Below are 22,769 nucleotides of genomic sequence, written 5' to 3'. Positions count from 1 at the left end.
ACGAAAGAATGGCGTCACCGGCAAGGAGATCAGTCAGCGGCGAGATGATCGAAGCGAAATTGTGGACGAAGCGACGAAAATACGAGCACAGCCCGATAAAACTACGCAGCTCCTTTAGTGAAGTTGGGCGTGGAAACTCAGCTACTGCACGGAGTTTCGCAGGATCTGTACGAACACCGTCTTTCGAAACAACGTGTCCCAATATAGGAAGCTGGCGAGCCCCGAAGCAACACTTTTTCAAATTTAGTTGCAGGCCGGCATCAGTCAAACACTTTAGCACACGCTCGAGACGGTCCAAATGTGACGTGAAATCTTTTGAAAACACGACAACATCGTCCAGGTAACAAAGACAGTCATGCCACTTGAGTCCGCACAGGATTGTGTCCATCATGCGCTCGAAGGTGGCCGGCGCGTTGCACAATCCAAACGGCATGACGTTAAATTCATAGAGACCATCAGGTGTCACAAAGGCGGTTTTTGGTCGATCGTCAGCTGCCATGGGTACCTGCCAGTAGCCCGAGCGAAGATCCAGAGATGAAAAGAATTCGGCACCTTGAAGGCAATCGAGAGCGTCATTAATACGTGGAAGGGGGTATACGTCTTTTCGCGTTATCTTGTTCAAACGCCTGTAATCAACACAGAACCGTATAGAGCCATCCTTTTTCCTCACGAGAACAACTGGAGACTCCCAAGGGCTGTGCGAAGGCTGGATGACGCCACGCTGAAGCATGTCATTAACGTGCTCGGTGATGACTTGACGTTCAGCAGCCGATACCCGATAAGGGCGCTGGCGTACCGGGGCGTGCGTACCGGTGTCGATGCAGTGAGTGACTACGGATGTGCGCCCCAAAGATGTCCGAGGAAGGTCGAATGAGAACGGAAGCGCTGCAGCAAGCTGACGAGCTGGTCGCGTTGATCTGCTGAAAGGCTGACATCCAGACAGCCAGAAAAAGCTGCAGTGGAGTCGTCGTTCGGTACAGAAGCGGGCAAGTCAATAGTATCGAGTTGCAGTAGAGTTGGGTCTTCTGAGACGGCAGATGTCATAGCGTCATCAAAGGACTCGACATGACCAAGACGTTCTCCACGAAGAAGCGTTGACGGACAAGGCGACGGGTTAGAGACGTATATGGCTCTGTAGCCACCACAGAAAGTCAGAAGGGCGAAAGGCAGGACTAAGCAATGGCGTCGATTAGCTGCGTGAGTCGGAGTGAACAGAACTGTCGAATCAGAAAAGCCGGCGCAGGAAACGGGCACGAGGACGGTAGAGCAGGCGGGGATGTCAGTATCTTCGGCCACAGTTATCTTATCGACGTAGAGCAGTGTGTCAGACGAGGCGGCCGGTGAAAGCGGAGACAATTCGATGCTGGCTCGGGCACAATCAATAATGGCATGATGACTAGTGAGAAGGTCGCAACCCAGAATCAGTTCGTGAGAGCAGTGAGGCAGCACAAAAAATTCGGCGACGTACAAAACACCCTGAATGACAATTCGAGCTGTGCACGCCGCAAGCGGTTGAATGCGATGTGAGCTGGCAGTTCGGAGAAAAAAATTTCGAAACAGTCGTCGTAACTTTACGAAGTCGGCGGCAAAGGTTGGCACTTATAACAGACACAGCGGCGCCAGTGTCCACAAGAGCGAGAACTGCGACGCCATCAACAAACACTTCGATAACGTTGGTCGGGGAAGACGGAGGACTTGCACAAGTAGAGGAAAACGCAGTTCTTGCCTCCGGAACTGCGGCTGTTAGTTTTCCTCCGGGCCAGCAGGAGAGCGACGGCGCAGCGGCGAGAGGGAACGACGGCGGGGAGACGGCGATCGACGGGAGGAGTGGGAGGAGCGGTCAGGATAAAATGAGTCCGTAGAAGTGCCAGCAGGGACAGGGGGAGGGGAAGGTTCAAAGTTTGAACTGTAGTTGTAACTGTACAGGCGGGGGCCATTGCGGTATGACTGCGTGCGCTGGCGACAAAGCCGGGCGACGTGGCCAGGAACGCCACATGAATAACAGATTGGGTGGTTGTCGGAGGTCCACCATGGATTGTTGACCGGATGTCGAGGAGGCAGATAAGGGCGGGGCGGAGGTGGTGGCGGTGGTAACGGCGCAGCATACGCGACAGGGCAGGGTGGTGTTCTGGCGGCGACAGCGGGGTACGTTAACGGGGCTGTCACAGGCATAACTTGAGAACTTGGCGGTAAAACTTCTGCAACTTGCTCCTGGATGGTGCGTCGAAGTGCAGAATCTGTCGATGGGGTGGTTGCGGCAGAAGCAGGGAGGAGCGATAGTTGACGAGCCACTACCTGCCGTATAAAGGCCTTGATCTCAGGAAGGAGGGAAGATGGTTCAGAAGTGAGACTGCATGCTGTCGGAGGTACGAATAACCGATCGTTCACGAGAGAACGCCTGGTCGAAGCTCGTTGCCTCTTGAGGACGTCGTAACTCTGACAGAACTGAACCACTTCGACGACTGTTTGGGGGTTTCTGGCCGTCAACATGTGAAATGCATTGTCGGAGATTCCCTTCACGATTTTGGGGATCTTGTCAGCTTCGGACATGCAAGGATCAACACGTCTACAAAGATCCACAATGTCCTCTATGTAGCTGGTGAACGTTTCATCGGGATTCTGAGCGCGGGCTTCGAGGCGTTGTTCGGCGCGCAGTTTGCGCACAGCGGGGCGGCCGAACACCTCGGAAAAGCTCGTTTTGAAGGCCGACCAGGTGGGTAGGTCGGGTTCGTGGTTGCGGAACCGTAAATTTGCTACATCGGTCAGGTAAAAGAGGACGTTGGCTAACTTCGTGGTGTCGTCCCACTTGTAGGCGCTTACGCGTTCGTAGGAGGATAGCCAATCGTCTACATCTTGGTCGTCGGCGCCACTGAAAAAGCTGGGGTCACGCTGGCGAAGCCCACCAGAGCACAGGATGGTAGGGGAACCGGTTGGATCAGTCGAGTGTGGAGTGGCGGTCTGGCTGGTTGCCTCAGGCATAGCGGATGGCGGAGCGAGTGTGCGGCTGCGAAGCTCCAGCTTGAGAGGAGGGAACGAGGAGCAGCCTCCACCAAATGTAAGGGTGCGTTGAAGCTCAGGTCGGTGTTCAGGTCGACCGTTCGGTGTCACACCAACGCTCGTCGTCTTTGTCATCGTCGACAATCACCGAGCGTTGGTGTGACACTACAATTATTATTATTATTATTATTATTATTATTATTATTATTATTATTATTATTATTATTATTATTATTATTATTATTATTATTATTATTATTATTATTATTATTATTATTATTATTGGAATATAGAAAGGCGAGAGCGAAAGTGATCTGCTTGGAACGTACGCAGGTCGTTGTATTAGTATAAAAGCACGTCAATAAAAATTCTATTACGCACTTAAGACTCCTTAAGAGCGACAAGGCGAAAGCCTTTGGCGCTAGTTCTGCTGTAGGGTTTATATGACAGGACTCTGCCTATGTCACAGGTCAGGAGAGTGGCTTCGGCGTCTGATTCGAGGTGAGTATAAAAAGCTCCAATCGGCGGTGATGGCGCGCGCTCGTTGCGTCGTTTGGCTATTCTAGCCACTGTAGTTTGGCGTTCAGAGCATCCGGCTATGACGCACGCAGATGGCATGTGTCGGTGTTCGACGCGTGACTGCAACCGGACGCTGTCTCCTAGAGACGTGGTTTATCCGTCGTCATCGCGTCCCCTACATTTCCATGGAGACGGCAGGAACGAGGAGAAATAAGATATGTTCCCACGCGCTAGCAGGGCGTAGTTGGTTAGCGCGCTCGGCTGGCGATCGGAGGGGCAAGGATTTCGGTTCCCGGAAGATGGCGAATTTTTACTTAAACATTAAATTAGAAGTTAATGGATTTACTGATTAATTAGCTTAGGATTCGTCTGTTGACTATTGGATTGAAATATGGAGTCTTTTCTGACGGACAACGCATGCGAACGCCACTCATGAGATACGAGTGGCTTTCGCCTTAAAACCTTCTTTTGCTTGTGGAGCCATGCTGTGGAACATGTTTTCTTGTGGAGCCAAACATCCATGCAGTTGTGCGTGGCAGCAGCTGCATGGTAACATAGTACAGTAGCCAAGCACAGTCATGACACTGGGTATATACATGATAGCCAAGACTAGGATTTCCTTCACTTGACATTTTACCTGGACCATTATTGACCTTGACAAAACGAAATTACCTCCGATGCTAGCGTCGACGCCGAGGTGACGGCAAGCCCTGAAGTATGACTCTGCAGTCGTAACGACAAACTATAAAACCGCAGATTTAATTGGCGACCAATGCGTGTCTCATTCCAGCCAACTACGCAAAGTTAAAGCGACCGGAGAGCAAAACCTGTAGATCAGCGCCTTCGCAAGATATCAGAATTCGAACTGAAAATTTCATTCTCATTCACTTCTGTTCAACTTGGAGGCGACTGTGAAATAATGAAAAAAAAAATGCGAATTTAAGAACAAAGATGTGAGCTCCCACTCGCTATACACGAGATAGATAGATGGATTTATTGAAAGGAAAAGGCAGAGAGGTTGGCCCGAATAATTCAAATCTGGCCTGCTACTCTGCACTGGGGAAGGGGAAGGAGAGAAGAAAGAAGGTCATGATGGGTGACGATGTGGGAGAAGGCATATGAAATATATATACAGACACAGCAGCTTGCTTTACAAACGTGAATCAAGTCCGCTGGCGCTCAAATAACGGCAAAGAGCGCGCACTGCCTGGACGCCCTTCCCCTTGTCCTGCCAAGCGCCCAGCAGCAGTTCCTCCGACAGAGGCCTCTTGTCTAAACGCTTCAAGGAAGCAGCTAGCACATTTCTTTCGTTCGCATACTCTGGGCACACCAATAATACATGGTCCACAGTCTCTGGGATGCCACAAGTTAAACATTCCGGTGAGTCCAGCTGTCCAATTAAATGTAAGTATTTGCGCGTGAAAGCCACGTTTAAACGAAGTCGATGTATCAAGCATGTCTGATGACGCGGAATATCACGCGGAACATAAAATTTAAATGTTCGATCAAGCCTTCTTAGACGGATGTGTCGGGCGTCTGGTTGAGCCCAGTAAGCTGCTGTAGCAATATTCATATAACTCTTTAGAAGACACGTCGTATCCGCTCTTGAAAAAGGCACAGCTGTTTGGAAGCCATTGATGAGTGCGCTTTTCGCTTCAACATCGGCCTGCTCATTCCCATGGAGGCCGCAGTGGGCAGGAATCCATTGAAACATTATCGTGTGGCCTTGCAGCTGGGCAGATGTGATGAGATCCATAATGTTTAGTGCCAGGGACTGATAGGCAGTGTGGCGTAAGAAGTTTTCCAAAATTTGTAATGCAGTCTTCGAGTCCGTGAATATACACCATTTTTGAGGTGGTTCCCCACATATATAGCGAATAGATTCTCGAATGGCTACAAGTTCGGCAGCGGTTGATGTAGAGGTATGTCCCAAAAGGAAATGCAGTCGTTTTCCGAGCTGGTATGACCACAGCTGCAGCGGATGCCTGTGCTGACACAGATCCATCAGTGTATATGTGAATATAACTGGGATATTCTGACCAGATGTGTGCCAGAGTAAGTTGTTTGAGTCCACTAATTGGTACCATTGATTTCTTTAGTATTCCGGGAACACGAAGGTGCACAAAAGGTTTATCCATCGTCCATGGTGGTTGGGTGGGATGATATGGGAGGGCATATCCTGTCGGTACTTGCGACTGATGGCAGCGGAGTGCAGTTGTAAAACTGCAGTCCGGCCTCTCATCCAGAATCTTGCTGAGTGGGTGAAAACGGTGTCTTGTAAGTGCTCGTAAATATACACGAAGTGGTTCGTGTGACAAGTATATGGACATTGGGCGAGCGTGTGCCTCTTCAATTGTGCCTTTGTTAGAGGTGCATCTGGGCAGTCCAAGGCATATTTTCAGTGCCTGCGCTTGCACGCTCTCTAAAGTCCGCAAGCAGGAAATGCTCATACTAGAGAGTACTGGGAGACTGTACCGGATGTAGCCAACAAACAGAGCCTCGTAAAGGCGTATTAAGGAGCGCTCAGTTGGACCCCATTTGATGCCAGCTATGTAACGAAGTACATGGCAAAAATTAATTAGCCTCTTCTTCACCATAGCAATATGTTTCGACCAGGATAGTCGGTGGTCAATAATTACTCCCAAGAATCTGTGCCTGGAGACGTATGGTATTACGACTCCATGAAGGGTAATCGGGTAGCGGCTGACACATTTTCCCGTAAACGCGATCAGTGCACACTTTTCTGCCGCTAAAAATAAACCTTGACGCCGTAACTACATCGATGTTAATGACACAGCTCGTTGCAGTCTCGCACGTAGTTGTGGGCGCGTCGAACCAGAGGCCCAGATGCAGATGTCGTCAGCATATGCACTTATGTGGATGTTAGTTGGCAGTTCACTCACCAGGCCAATTAGCGCAACGTTAAATAAAGTTGGGCTGAGAACTCCTCCCTGTGGAACTCCACGACCGACCTGAAAGTGGGCAGTATCTCCTTCAGGCGTAGTCATGTAAACAGAACGGCCGCTGAGATAGCTTACAATCCACAAGTACAGCCGGCCACCAACTCCCACGTCGTCAAGTCCATCAAGAATAGCTTCATGGAGGACGTTGTCGTAAGCTCCCTTTATATCTAAAAATGCAGCAGCTACTAGTCGACGGTGACGCTTTTCGTGTTCTACTGTCGCCACAAGGTCGATGACGCTGTCAATGGAAGAGCGTCCGCGGCGAAATCCAGTCATCATATTAGGATATATATACACGAGTCTTCTGCTGGCGGCCTTCGGGGCAATTTAATACGGCCACCGGTACGATGATCGTATGCAGGCAATGTGGTTCGACGTAATTGCCCTGGGCACTAAGAACATGCGCCTATTCGAGCTTCCGATTAGGGTGCCTCGATGCGCGCGACCTCCTCCGCCGCTCCGGGGCGCGCGCGTCGAGTGCGCGCGCTTCGAGGCACCCTACTTCCGATGCGCCTGTAGCGCAGTCTCGGCGTACGCACAGAAGCCAACGCCAAGGTTTTCTGACATTCATAACATGGCAGTGGAGCTTGCTCGAGCTCACTACACTAGTGCTGCTCACCCCTAATTGCGGCCAGTCGGCGAAGCTAGGTGCCGAAGGCGAAGATCGCTTAGAAGAAGGTTCTTGAGTGCTAGTTGGTTCATGTTCGAAGAAGGAAAAGACTGTGCTACAAGAAAACAACAAAGCGAAAGGAACGAACGCCTGAGGCGTGGTGCTCGTTCCTTCCCCTTCGTCGTTGTCTTGCAGCGCAGTTTTCCCTTTCTTCGAGAAAAACACAGCGAGTAACCAAAAAGAAGGCATTTTTATTATATAATGCACACAATTCCTTTTGCATCGCCAGTTTAACTTCCCGTGTCTGCTGCAACCAGCCCGCATATTTTCTCTGTTCATGACCAGACTTCCAGATATGCACTTTGCTAATCCGATAGCATTCAAGTGCACATTCCGAGAAAAAGGCGCCTGCATGGTGCTTGACGAACTTCTCTGATTGGTTGAGAGAGGTCATGCCGTCTCGTGATGTCCCTTACTCCATCGATCAATCAACGACCAACCAGTTAACATGAGCTTGTGAGTCACCAAGCTCCGAACCAATCAGAAATTTTCGTAGCCGAACTGGCAGGTAATCTGACAGGTCCCTGCTGGTAGGGGACATCGCATGTCTTTCCAGCGTTTTGACGTCCTTCCCAGAGTCGCAACTCCAACTAAACAGCGTTAGAAAATGCTTCTGAATAAATAAAATTGCTTCCAGATAAAAGCAAAAGGACGCAGAAATACCAAAGCAGCAACAAATGGGGACCCAGTCACGCTATACATTGACCCATGCATTAGCTGTAGGAGAAGAAATAACTAACACATGCGTTATAGGATGCGGAGGTGGTGGACCGTTCTTTGTGCACTCGTACAACCTGGTGCAGCGCGGTTCTCTGTGTGTATTTGGCACTTCTGCGTAACGTCTGTCAAAGTATAAGTTAAATAAGTTAAATTAAGTTAAATTGGTTCACAGGAAGGGAAAGGCGCAGTAACTGTCACACTTCCTCTGTGGACACCCGAACCGCGCCGTAAGGGAAGGGAGGAAGGTGGGAATGAAAGTGGAAAGAGAGAAAGAGGAGCCGTAGTGGAGGGCTACGGAGTAATTTCGACCACCTGGGGATCTTTAACGTGCGCTGACATCGCACAGCACACGACGCCTCTTCGTTTCGCCTCCATCGAAACGCAGCCGCCGTGGTCGGGTTCGAACCCGGGAACTCCGGCACAGTAGTCGGGCGTCTTACCACTGCACCACCCCGGCGGGGCCTGTCAAAGTATAACACTTCTCGTTTTAGAAACGCGAGCTGTGTACAATAGGAGTGGGCGGCTGGGTTATGCAAAACAAGGTATCATTCACAGAATACATATGAACTTCTGTGGGAGCGAACCTCGCCTGTATAGGAGGAGGAATCAACATTTATTAAGCCCGAAATAATTCGGTGGTGCATGCTTGCACCAGACGGGGTGGTTCCCTAGTTGCGGGACCCATATGTTTCCAGCAGCTCCTGGCCCCTATCTGTCAGTGCGAGCTGGATCGATAGGGCGGGGCTGGACAACAAGGTCTCCCATCGCTCAAGGGGTTGGGGATTGGGGGTGTTGGCGGGAAGGGGAGGAGGGGGGGTTTTGAGTTGTTTGCATTCTGCCAAAACGTGCGGCAGGGTGCCCTTTTCTTTTTTACAAAAAGGACAGAGCATGTCGTGTTCCGCAGGGTACATGCGGCTCATCAATACGGGATGCGCAAGCGATCCCGCCTGCGCTCGGCGCAGGATCGTCTGTTGTTGCCTGGTGAGCTTGGGGTGCGGTTCTGGCAGTCTGCATCTTTCCTCTCGGTACATACTTGTAATTTCCCGAAAGCTGGTAACCGGATGCGGTAGCTCTTCCGGCTCGTTCTCGCCCCGGATTGACATTTCTCGGGCATGGTAGTCTGCGATGATGTTGCCTGCTACCTGCGAGTGAGCCGGGACCCACACGATCTCTATAGCTCTTCCCGGAGGCTTGCACTTGGATAGAATGGCTCGGGCCGCGGAGGATATTACCCCTCTGCGGAAGCTTCTGTAGGCTGTCTTTGAGTCAGTGACCACGGTGTCCACGCTCGGCTGTGCGAGTGCGAGGGCCATGGCCGCTTCTTCTGCAACTGCGGCGTCTGTTGTCTTTATGGACGCGCTGACGATCAGCCTGTCTTTTGACGTAACCACCACTGCTGCACGGTCACTGTGTTTTCGGAGCGAGGCGTCCGCGTAGAGGACCCTGGGGTTCTCTTCCAGCTTCCGGGCTATGGCTTTGGCCCGCGCGGTGCGCCTCTCGTCGTCCTTGCCCGGCGTCATGTTCCGGGGAAGGGGTTTGGTCTGAATGGCCGTCTTCCAGTCTTCCGGAAGGGTTTCCTTGAGGGGTACTGGCTCAATCTGCCATCCTATCTTGCGTAAGACGGCTCGTCCGTGTTTCGTATGACTGAGCCGGATTCTCTGATTAGAGAGGTGGGCTTCAATGAGCTCCTCCACCGTGTTGTGGGCGCCCATGTCCAGCAGTCTTTGTGTGGACGAGTATATGGGAATGCCCAGTGCTTGCTTCGTTGCCTTACGAAGCATCGTGTTTAGGGTGTCCCTATTCGCCTTCGTCAGCTGGAGATAGGGGGCGGAGTAGGTAACCCGTGACACGACGAATGCGCGTATCATCGCCTGTATAAAAACGCAGACTCGAGCTGACAACGGTAGCAAAGACGCACTCGTAGGCATCATTTTAACTGGGATTTATGACGATGATGATGATGGTGGGGATGAGTGCTTTTAATGGTGAATGCTTTGCCTAAGAGCGAGTTGACGAGGGCGTCTGGTCTTACTCAGGACAGATCAAAGACACACTCGAATCCTGCTACCCCATGGAGGAAGGAAACAACTAAGGAGAGACCCTTGCCATTCCCAGTGCATTGGAGAAAATGTGGCGGAAGTGGCGTTAAAATTTAGGGTTACCCAAGTCGGGCCATTAGCAAAGGCATCGCTCTTGCTATGAAAACTCGGGCCACTAGCAACAGCGCTGCTAAGGGCTTGAGATTTGGTTTATAGGAAGGGAAAGGCGCAGTAACTGTCTCACTTGTTTTCTGTGGACACCTCAACCGCGCCGTAAGGGACAAGAGGAAGGTGGGAGTGAAAGTGGAAAGAGAGAAAGAGGAGCCGTAGTGGAGGGCTACGCAGTAATGCCGACCACCTGGGGATCTTTAACGTGCGCTGACATCGCACAGCACACGGACGCCTCTTCGTTTCGCCTCCATCGAAACGCAGCCGCCGAGGTCGGGTTCGAACCCGGCTACTCCGGCACAGTAGTCGGGCATCTTCCACTGCACCACCCCGGCGGGGCCCGAGGTACGTGAGCGTCGCGGAGAAAGAAAATGCGAAGGGTAAAGGAGGAGGAGAGACATTGCAGCGTCCGGTCCCGACGCACCCGCGTCGGCTTAAGTGACGTCAGGGCCACTCCTAAGTTGTTTTCTTCCTCAATGTGCTACCGTGTCGTTAAGCTTTTTATTGATTTAATAGATTCTGCTGATGTGGCAACAAACGCCGCCTTTACGTACTCACTAACCCCTTGTACATTGGCACACAAGCGAAGAGAGGTCTCATTTCACTCTCTGAGAAGCAGAGGCAAGGAAATGTGCATTCCCACTGAAGGTCACAACATACCCGGCGACACTGGTGTTCGATCCCCCGCCTTTTGCATGCAAGCGTTTATTTCCAAACTACTGACCTACCACTGCGGTTCATCTATTTCGAAAGGTGTACCCTATACGCAGCCGGGTCATACAGGGCACACTGCGAACATGGCGGCATAGATTAGGTAATCCCACTGCTTGACTAGTGGAGAGACTGGAGACCATTAGGTATTTCATGTTTTTCAGCTAGGTGAAGTTAGAAATTTTTCTTTCTTTGGAAATACAAATGTCATTACAAACACATACATATTGGGTTGAGTATTAGGCATCGATTCGGTACTTGAAGCTACCGATTTAATATCAGTGCAAGGTACAGCACCCGGAGTGGTAGAAATTTCCGGAGCATTCTTTTATAAACTGAGCCGCTTGTCCACATTGTCCACATAACGGCCACGTTCACACATGCACGCAGAAGAAATGATCGATGAAGAAAATAGTTTAAAAGAAACCGAATTCTAATGACGCTTCGGTAGGAGAATCAACTGCAATTAAAATATAAAAAGTGCCTTAGACTCAATAAATTATAGACCTACAAAAAGAAATAATGAGAACCGATGGTACAATCTACGAGTGTACAAATTAGTTTGAAAGGTGTCTTTTCCTTCTTCTTGATGAATATTTTTTTTCTTTTCCTGCATATTTCTTCGCAGCCAGCTTACTCTCCAGGCGGCTTAACACACTTGTCTTTTTGTTTGACGGTAATGGTTCGATTTCCCAATGTGAAGACCTATGCTGGTAGTGCTGCTTCCTTCTATGGCTCTTCAATATCGCAATGGCGCTTCTTTAACTTTATTCTGTCCCGGAAATAAAATATATATCATGGAAGAAGGCTCCGGAAGTAAGACCGTTTCTCCTTCCCATTGCTTATTTTTGGGAAACATTCGGGAGCGTTGCCTTGATGCTGAAAGCGGGAATGGATTTGGAGTTTGCCATCGAGGCTTGGCCTCTGAAATCAAAAGCCCGGAGTCTGATGTGATATCCCATGGCTGGCGAAACAGCAGAAGCTGATGACTGGGCAGAGAGAGGGAGAGGCAGTTTCGAACACGGCTGGGGCAAGGATACCGCGTAAAAAGGAAGGTACCTACATGGAAAAGTAAACATTAAAGAAAACCTTAAAATGATTATTTCTTGCTTTCTAAAAGCCGCATGGATGTAATCGCACCCCATCACCAATTAATGCTCTCGTAAATAATTACATTACAGTGAAGTTAATTTTTGAAGCAGGTAGTTACATTTAAATAGCATATAATTTTTCATGCGCTCTAAGAGCCACGCCAGAGAGAAACTGCAAATGTTCCCCCTGGACGAGACGCAAGCATTGTTCGGACAATTCCCGCCAAACTGTGTCCCAGCAAGCTATTCCCCAATCCGTCTTTCTGCAGTGACAGCAACATTGGCTACAGTCTCGTCATTTCGCCGTGCCTGTCCTAGCTAGCCTGTACGGTGTCTGTCCTTGCCTGCCCGAAGTGTGAAGAAATAAGTCGTGGGAGGGCGGTAGCTGGCATCTGAGATGGCCGAGCACTAACTGGACGTAGGGCTTCCTGACATTACGTTTGGCAGGAGCTGCCAACTCGGAGCACTCCTTTTCTATGGGAGGGTGATATCAGAATCAGCCTGCCGAAACCCTTGCATTCACGTTATTTCTAGGCCACGAAGGCACGTTTATACGGCTTAGTTAAAACAGGGCTTCATATGTTGGCTGGTAGCTTACGCTATCGCGTCATCGCGAAGGTGGAAGTGAAAACAGAGAGAAAGAGATGCCGTAGTGGAGGACTTTGGACCACCGCGGGATAGAAGCTTTCGCTTTATCTCACTTTGGTGGTTAAAGGTGCCCCCTATAGCATAAATAAAGCTGAAACCATAAAGTAATCTACTATGTGCAAAAGCCATGGTTTTACTTTTAGGCCGAACTTAAGCGTAGTCACGTAGATAGCTTTCGCGTAAATGGAGGTTTAACCACAAGCTAAATCACAGCAATCTTTTTTTCCTCGAGTGCGGGTCGTCGCAAAGATATGAAAATGCGAACAGAACCACAGAAACAAAACGATGGCCAATAACCTGTTACTTTCACTGCATTCAAGGCAGACGATAGCGGCTACCTCGCTGATGCCTTGGGGTCCTATGCTATCTTCACCATCTGAGGCATGCAGCTATTGCTTCGATGGTTCCAGGAATCGATTTCACCAGCCTATACAAGCTCATAACACCGCCATGTGCATTTGCGTCTGATATCCATGAGGAAGAACGTAAACGGATATCGCTGTGCTCTTAGCTAAAGTGACCATGAAATGCCGGGGCGGGGGCTCCATAGAACGTTTTCAACTCTGAGATGAAATGACCGGCCATTTAGAGCTGAGAAATGTCTGAAAGTTTTGTATACTTGAAATAATAAATAAAATACCAGTATTTTTATTTCTGAAAACATTCAAAACACTGGAAAGACACTCCATACAATAATGTGCATATATTTTATATCCCATGTCATGAGAAATATTTTATTGTGTGTCATATATATATATATATATATATATATATATATATATATATATATATATATATAGTGTGAGCACTGTGTGGCGCTTCATCTTCCACACGGCTGAACGTGCAGCTTATATATATATATGAACTGGGCGCTGGTGAACACTCTCAAGGTTCGTATACAGACAACATCAATGCCCAAGAAAGTAGCAGGGGGGAGAGCGGCCGATGTAGCTCAGTTGGAAGAGCACCGGACGCGTTATTCGGAGGTCGTGGGTTCGGATCCCACCATCGGCACGTTGTTTTTTCTTCCACTTTGTGTTTAATTATCTTGCCCCTGAACAGATTACATTTCTAATTTATGTGATTATCGAAGTAAAAATTAAAAAAAAAAGACAAAGTACAATCCCTAATGCTTTCCTTGGCCTCGCCGACTGTTGGCTTCTTTCCTTCATGTATTATAACGAGCACCCTCATTTCCCCTTCATTTATCTGCTTGTAGCTTACGCGGGTCTCGTTTCTGGCAGTCTTGAAGCCATAGGTAGCGTAAGAGGGTTCTAGCACGGTTTTCGCCCTCGCTCTTGATCACGTTCTATGTGACGCTGGCGGTAACACAGGACGTTGCACGTCCGCCGCTTTGGCTGAGGGTGGCGCTGGTGAACACTCTCAAGGTTCGTATACAGACAACATAAATACCCAAGCAAGTAGCAGGGGGGACAGCGGCCGATGTAGCTCAGTTGGTAGAGCACCGGACGCGATATTCGGAGGTCGTGGGTTCGGCTCCCACCATCGGCACGTTGTTTTCTCTTCTACTTTGTGTTTAATTATCTTGCCCCAAAACAAATTACATTTTTAATTTATGTGATTATCGAAGTAAAAATTAAAAAAAAAGACAAAGTACAATCCCTAATGCTTTCCTTGGCCTCGCCGACTGTTGGCTTCTTTCCTTCATGTATTATAACGAGCACCCTCATTTCCCCTTCATTTATCTGCTTGTAGCTTACGGGGGTCTCGGTTCTGGCAGTCTTGAAGCCATAGGTAGCGTAAGAGGGTTCTAGCACAGCTTTCGCCCTCGCTCTTGATCACGTTCTACGTGACGCTGGCGGTAACACAGGACGTTGCACGTCCGCCGCTTTAGTTGAGGGTGGCGCTGGTGAACACTCTCAAGGTTCGTATACAGACAACATTAATACCCAAGAAAGTAGCAGGGGGGACAGCGGCCGATGTAGCTCAGTTGGAAGAGCACCGGACGCGATATTCGGAGGTCGTGGGTTCGGATCCCACCATCGGCACGTTGTTTTTTCTTCTACTTTGTGTTTAATTATCTTGCTCCTGAACAGATTACATTTCTAATTTATGTGATTATCGAAGTAAAAATTAAAAAAAAAGACAAAGTACAATCCCTAATGCTTCCCTTGGCCTCGCCGACTGTTGGCTTCTTTCCTTCATGTATTATAACGAGCACCCTCATTTCCCCTTCATTTATCTGCTTGTAGCTTACGGGGGTCTCGGTTCTGGCAGTCTTGAAGCCATAGGTAGCGTAAGAGGGTTCTAGCACAGCTTTCGCCCTCGCTCTTGATCACGTTCTATGTGACGCTGGCGGTAACACAGGACGTTCCACGTCCGCCGCTTTAGTTGAGGGTGGCGCTGGTGAACCCTCTCAAGGTTCGTATACAGACAACATTAATACCCAAGAAAGTAGCAGGGGGGACAGCGGCCGATGTAGCTCAGTTGGAAGAGCACCGGACGCGATATTCTGAGGTCGTGGGTTCGGATCCCACCATCGGCACGTTGTTTTTTCTTCTACTTTGTGTTTAATTATCTTGCCCCTGAACAGATTACATTTCTAATTTATGTGATTATCGAAGTAAAAATAAAAAAAAAGACAAAGTACAATCCCGAATGCTTTCCTTGGCCTCGCCGACTGTTGGCTTCTTTCCTTCATGTATTATAACGAGCACCCTCATTTCCCCTATATATATATATATATATATATATATATATATATATATATATATATATATATATATATATATATAGTGTGAGCACTGTGTGGCGCATCTTCCACACGGCTGAACGTGCAGCTTCATCTTCATCCTGCTCCCTCTTGTAGATACCCATCGTCATCGCGGAGTGTGGTTGGCTGCAGTGTGCGACCAAGGCTTCAGGTCTGCAATAAAACCTGATCCCGCAAATCCGACCTTCACGTTACCTTACACGTGGTGGAGGTGCGCCTTGATTTCCCCGCTGCTTCGTCACATTCATCCACCTGGAGCTCCGTTCTGGTCGCCGCTTGACCGCGACCACCATCGTCATGACTCACTCCGCTATTCCGGCTTCTACCAACTCGACTCCAGCTCCCCTTGCCACTTGGACTGTCAGTAGCCGTCAGCGCGACTCGCAGATGTTCGCCGGTCTCCGCGGCAACGACGCTGATGACTGGCTCGACAGCTACGACCGGGTCAGTGCTTTCAACCGATGGGACGATTTTCTTAAATTAATTAATGTGTCCTTTTATTTGACGGATGTGGCCAAAACGTGGTTCCTAAATCATGAATCGACGATTCCGGACTGGGCTACCTTTAAATAAAAGTTACGCCAGATTTTCTGCGCTCCTACTGTTCGCACAGAGTCCGCCAAGAAGAAGCTAGAAGCCCGACCTCAGCGGTCCAATGAGACCTATACCTCTTATATAGAAGATGTTCTTGCACTATGCATCTCTCTGTGTTCTCTTTGGCACCATCAATCCTGACCTTCCTGCGACTCACCGCCAAGCTTTGCAGGAATTACTTCGAAAACACCAAGCCTCCTTTGATGTCCCTTCTCCGACCTTGGACCGAACTTCTGCACAGCACCGCATTATCACAGAAGGTACTTCTATGGTTAGCCGCTGCCCTTACCGTGTTTACTTATCAGAGCGTAAAATCATAGAAGATAATGTGAATGATATGCTCCGACGAGACATTATTCGGCCCTCAGCTAGCCCCTGGTCATCTCCGGTCGTCTTGGTCAAAAAAAGGTTGGGTCCGTGCGTTTTTGCGTTGATTACCGCGCACTTGACAAAGTCACTCCCAAAGATGTTTACCCTATGCCACGAATTGACGACTCCCTCGACTGTCGTCAGGGCGCCGAATATATCTCCACATTGGATTTGCGTTCCGGTTACTGGCCTATTCCGATGCACGAAGGCGACAAAGAAAAAACCGCAATCGCTACTCCCGATGGGCTTTATGAATTCAATGTCATGCCTTTTTGGACTTTGTAATGCCCCCGCTACGTTTGAGCGCATGATTGACACTGTTCTTAGAGGACTTAAGTGGAAAACATGCTTGTGCTACCTGGACGGCATAGTTATTTTCTCTGCGACTTTTTCCGATCATTTATGCCGCCTTGATCAAGTATTAACGTGCCTGGCATCCGCTGGTCTCCAGCTGAACACAAAAAAGTGTAATTTTGCCAAGAAAGAAATCAAGATCCTGGGCCACCTCGTCAGCCGCGATGGCATTCGACCCGACCCTGACAAGCTTGCTGCAGTTTTGAACTTTGCACGCTCTCAGTGTACTAAGGATCTATACAGCTTCCTTGGCCTATCTTCATACTTTCGCCGTTTCATTCGAAATTTCGCTACTATTGCTGCACCGCTCCACCACCTCCTTACCGACCGTACTTTCAATTGGTCCGAAGAATGCGAAAAAGTTTTTCAAACCCTGAAGAATGCCCTCACTTCGGACTCTATTCTGGCTCACTTCGACGACACTGCTGCCACCATCTCCACCCCGATTCCAGCAGCCTCGGTATCGGCGCCGTACTTCTGCAACGTGATACCGCTTCTCGGGAAAAGTAATTGCGTTTGCCAGTCGAACTCTAACACCAGCGGAACGCAACTACACCATCACTGAGCAAGAGTGCCTCGCCATCGTTTGGGCATATTAGAAATTCCGCCCCTACCTCTACGGCTGCCACTTCGCGATCGTTACCGATCACCACGTCCTCCGTTGGTTATAAACCCTCAAACATTTGACTGGACGCCTGGGCCGGTGGATTCTGCGCTTGCAGGAGTACCACTTGATGTCACATACAAATCGGGTCGCAAACATCGAGATGCTAAGGCTCTTTCCCGTTGCCCGCGCCCAGAATCACCCCCTAGTGCTTCTTCGCTCCTTCCTGCGTGCTCCCTTGACGTCCCAATGTCGTCCAGAGCTCCAAACATCACCGGTGCTACTCCTGCCGCTGCTCCAGATCGCTACGCCATTATTTCACACCAGCGAGCAGATCCCTACTGCCTTTCCCTAATCGACCTTCTCACCGGTGCTTCTCACCCTCCTACCGCTAGGATGCGCAGGCAACTTCAAAAGTTCAAACTTGACAACGACATGCTCTCCCGTTATATTTATTGTTCTGAAGGCACCCGTTGGGTCCCCGTTATTCCGAGAGCGCCTCGCACCCGTATCCTGGCGGCTTTCCACGATGATGCTACAGCCAGTCACTTAGGCTTTCATAAAACTTACCACCACGTGAAAACCCGTTTCTTCTGGCCAGGCCTCGCCTCAAGCGTGGCAAAATACGTCGCCTCTTGTCTACCATGCCAGCGCCGCAAACGGTCGACTTCTCCCCCTGCTGGCCTACTACAGCCGCTACCTTGCCTTGCTACTCCTTTCGCCGTTGTTGGCATAGACGTATACGGGCCACTTCCATTGTCCGCACGAGGTAATCGCTGGATCGTCACTGCCGTCGACCACCTAACACGCTACGCTGAGACCGCTGCCCTGCCTAATGGCTCAACACATGAGGTCGCAACCTTCTTTTTGGAATCGCTCGTACTGCGCCATGGGGCCCCTCAAGTGCTTCTCAGCGATCGTGGTCGGACATTTCTGTCGACGATTGTAGCCGAAGTTCTTGAGGCCTCAACCACACATCACTAATTGACCTCCAGCTATCACCCGCAGACTAATGGGTTGACTGAGCGGTTCCACCGCACGCTTTCTGATATATTGTCTATGTACGTCGGCCAGGACCATCGAAACTGGGACGTAATACTTCCTTTTATTACATTCGCCTACAATACGGTTGTACAGCGGACCACAGGTTACACCCCGTTTTTCCTCGTTTACGGCCGTTCTCCCGCTACCCTTCTCGATTCCTCTTGTCTTTCTACACATGCCAGTTCCTCATCCTCTCTTCCTGACCAGTTCCTTTCCCGAGTGGCCAAATCTCGCCGGCTTGCTCACGTCAACACGGAAGCTAGCCAGGAAGACCGCAAGTGCCGCTATGATGCAACCCATCGCCAAGTTTCGTTCCGTCCCGGCGACGAGGTGTTGCTTTGGACCCCATTACGCACTCCTGGCATTTGTGACAAGTTCCAGCACCGTTATATTGGTCCTTACACAGTTCTTGCAAAAACCTATTCGGTCAACTATCGGGTCTCCCCTGTTTACCCTCCTCCGGACAGTCGTTACCATGCCAATGAAGTTGTCCACGTTTCACGCATGAAGTCTTTTATTCGGCGCAATCCTGCGGACTAATTGCGGCCAGGCTGGCCGCTTCAACTGCGCGGGCGAAATAGTGTGAGCACTGTGTGGCGCTTCATCTTCATCCTGCTCCCTCTTGTAGATACCCATCGTCCTCGCGGAGTGTGGTTGGTGCGAGCAAGGCTTCAGGTCTGCAATAAAACCTGATCCCGCAAGTCCGACCTTCGCGTTACCTTACAATATATTGTTACGTGGTTTATTTACAGTGCGGGTGTTAGATGCGCCGGTCGTTAGCACACCCAGATCGAGCCAAACCAGATTCCTCTTCCTCTTCAGCTTCTCCTGCAACCCCTCATCTTCCTCTAATACAGGACCACCGCAGGACATGCGTGACAACATACATACATACATACATACATACATACATACTGTGGGCGATTCCTCTGCCCGAGGGATGCGCACGACAAACACACAGTGGGCCGTAGAACAAACATATTTAATCTCACAGGGATCTTGTCGTCCGGGTGGCTGCGGGTCGTTTCCGTGGAGAGCCGGGAGGGAAGCGGGAGCGACGAGCCAGGGACCAGGAAGCGCCAGGGACCAAGAAGAGCGCGCGACGGCGGCGCGTGCCTTCTTTTATAGCCCCCTCGCGCGGGACCGGTTATCCCCGCGCGAGTGGGGAGAGGGAAACAGGCACGCGCGCAGGGAGCATTGGGAAGTGGCGCGGCCTTCGAATGCGCGGCGCGCCACGAGCCCTACATCTTCCCCCCCCCTCAGCGTCCGACCCGGGCTCCGCCAACAGCCGGGCCATGTCCATGTCCGAGCCCGGGTCAGCGTAAAATATGAAGGCTTGTCGCCTGGCTCTGGCGGGATGCCATCTTAGCTGGTCCGTGGGACGGGAGAAGCAGCAGGCATGGCGGGGCTGTTCCGGCTGGTCCCTCTCCAGCAGCGGCCACATCCTCGGGGTCACAGCGCAGCTGGGCTTGGCCCTGGATACGCCTGGCAGCAACCCTGAGCTGCTGCTCTGCATCGTGGACCCCTTGCCACGTGGCGCCGTGCTGGATGTACATTGCAGCAGGCGTTTTCGCCCCGGGCACACCTGGCTTCCTGAGGCCCGTACTCCAGGCCTGGGCAGCGGGCTCCACTCCAGACGCGTTGAAGACGGCCAGCATGGCCGCGCTGGTCACAATAATGGGCCACAAACTAGGGGGTACCCCCTGTTTAAGTGGCCCCTCCTTGAACCAAGCGCTCGGTGCGGTTTCCCGCCCCAGCGACGGTGGTTCATCTGGCTGCTGCAAAATCTTATCAGAATGCATTCTGAAAGAAGCAAAGACGTTAGACAAAGTAGTGCACTACCTTGGCCTTAGGTTATAGCGTCGGTTGCGAACCGGGTTGCTACCTGCATCGTTTTGAGCTTCCCCCGCTTCGCAGTTATCGTCCTTGCGAAGGTGGTAGGCTTTCAAGTCTGCGACGTGCACCGGACCAGCGGTTTCACCGCTCGCCAACAACCGCAGCTGGTAGGTGAGTGGCGTTGTCCGTGCCGTAACTTCGAACGGTCCAACCCACTTGTGCGCTAGCGACGCGGCGAAACCACGCGCTGCGTTACTAAGCGGGTGCGTTCTTTTCAGTACCAAGTCGCCCGTGTTGAAAACGACGTGACGACGACCTTTGTTGTACTGATCCGCTTGCTCCATGCGCGCGACATCGAGGTTTTCACGAGCCGCGCGCTGCGCTGCCTCAAGGCGCTCGCGGAGCTTTGCCGCGTACTGTGTAAGCGGAGGGGGCGCGGGCCCCGCCGCGTCAAGTAGGGCGTTCTCTAGCGGAAAAGCGATCTCTTTCCCAAAATTCAAGTAAGCAGGTGTCATACCCACCGACCTGTTCACGGTTGTTCTAGTGGCGAAAGCCAGTTCGGACAACCGTGCGTCCCAATCTCTGTGCTGCTCGGTCGTCGCAATCAGCATACTCTTAACATTCCGATTCACTCTCTCGGTTATGTTGCTCTGAGCGTGGTAGGGACTCGTTTTCCTGTGGCGGATTTGAAGCGCCCGACAGGAATCAACAAAGACTTTGCTTGTGAAATACGAAGCATTGTCTGTAATGAGGTCGGAGGGGAAACCGAAACGAGTGAATGTCTCCAACAGTTTCTCCCAAATCCGTTCTGACACAAGCTTCCTAAGGGGGAAAACCTCAACCCACTTGGAATAGTGGTCCGTTATTACCAGGATATATTGGTGTCCGCGCGCGGAGCGAGGGAGGGGTCCCATGATATCGCACGCGACCACTTGCCACGGATAGTTGCTAACTACCGGCTTCATCATGCCAGCGGGTTTCCCCGCCCGAGGCTTGGCTACCTGGCAAACAGGACATGTACGGGCGTAACCCAGCACATCCTTTCTCATACCTGGCCAGGTCGCGACACGGCATAACTTGTCGTAAGTCTTACTGCCGCTGCCATGGCCTGCCAGCGCTGAGTCATGGAAGTACTGGAGGAATCGTTTCCGCAACTTCCTCGGGACCACGACTCGGAAGGGGGATGCAATCGCCTCTTCCTCGTCAAGTTGGGGGATGTAGCGGAGCAGTAAGCCATCATCGCCCAGCAGATACGCGTCGTACTTGCCCTCAGCGTTCCCGGTGCAAGCTGCACTACTCGCAAGCTCTGTCAGCACCCGCTGGCATAGACCGTCTGCTTTCTGGGCCTCAATTAGCTCTTCCCTACTGACCGCTACTCCCCATGACAGATTTCTCTCTGCCTTGCTTCTTGGCAGGCGAGTAGTCGCCGCCACCAGCTGCTGCGCCTTCTCTCTCTCGCAGCACCGCGCGGCAACTCTGTCCGCCTCATTTCTCTCTTTAACAACGCAGGGCGCGACACTCGCGTCCGCCCTCTCCTCCTCTCCACTAGCGGCGACGCCGCTTTCAGCAATGCTGGTCTGCGCCTCTTCTGCGCTTCTGCCAGCCTTCAACGGTGCACGCGATAACGCATCGGCCACCTTATTCATGCTGCCCCGGCGGTACTCAATGGCGTACGCGTAACGTTGCAACGTCAGCGCCCATCTCGCGAGTCTGCCTGCGGGGTTTTTCAGCCTCTTTAACCACGAAAGTGCCTGGTGATCTGTCTGCACGGTGAAAACCGCTCCGTCTAGGTACATGTCGAACTTGGACAATGCGAACATTATCGCCAGGCATTCCTTTTCGGTCACGGAGTAATTCCGCTCCGCCGATGTGAGCGTGCGGCTAGCGAACGCGACAGGGCGCAGTTTGCCCTCGTGTTCCTGCAACAAAACAGCTCCTACACCGGCATCACTAGCATCTGTCTGCAAGACAAACGGCTTGTTCAGGTCGGGGAGGCGCAAACTAGCGGTGTTCGCTATCGCGCGAGCCAAGGCAACAAAAGCGTCGTTCTGTTCCTTGCCCCAGACCCACTTCGAGCCTTTCCGCAACAGCTGGTTCAACGGCCTAGCGAGCTCTGAACAACTAGGGATGAATTGTCTGTAGAAGGCAACCATTCCCAAAAACCTCTGCAAGCTTTTCACGTCCGTCGGGCAGGGGTAGTTCAGAATTGCCTGCAGTTTGTCATCGTTCGGTCTCAAAGTGCCATCATCAACCACAAATCCCAAGAGGTTCACTCTCTTTGATGCCAACTGCACTTTCTTTGGGTTGATCGTTATACCCGCACGTCTCATTCTATCAAGAACGGAATTCAGGTGAATGAGATGCTTTTCGAACGACCGTGAGAATATCACGACGTCGTCGAGGTACGCCATCGCGTAGTTGAACCTTGCATCGCCCAGCACGATGTCCATCAATCGCATGAACGTGCTCGGTGCATTAGACAAACCAAACGGGAGTCGAGTAAATTCGAAGAGCCCGCGGTGACAGGTGAATGCGGTTTTCTGAATGTCACCTTCCGCCACCTCAATCTGCAGGTACCCTCTGCTTGCATCCAGGACTGTGAAGAACCTTGCGTTCCCTAACGCGTACATCACAGCCTCGATCGACTGGAAAGGGTACGCAACCGTAGGCGTCAGTGAGTTGAGCTTTCGATAATCAACACACAGCCT

Source organism: Amblyomma maculatum, chromosome 6 (assembly GCF_055883805.1).
Source record: "Amblyomma maculatum isolate TAMU_Amacu chromosome 6, ASM5588380v1, whole genome shotgun sequence".
Classification (NCBI taxonomy): domain Eukaryota; kingdom Metazoa; phylum Arthropoda; class Arachnida; order Ixodida; family Ixodidae; genus Amblyomma; species Amblyomma maculatum.
Note: the sequence above shows the minus strand (reverse complement) of the source record.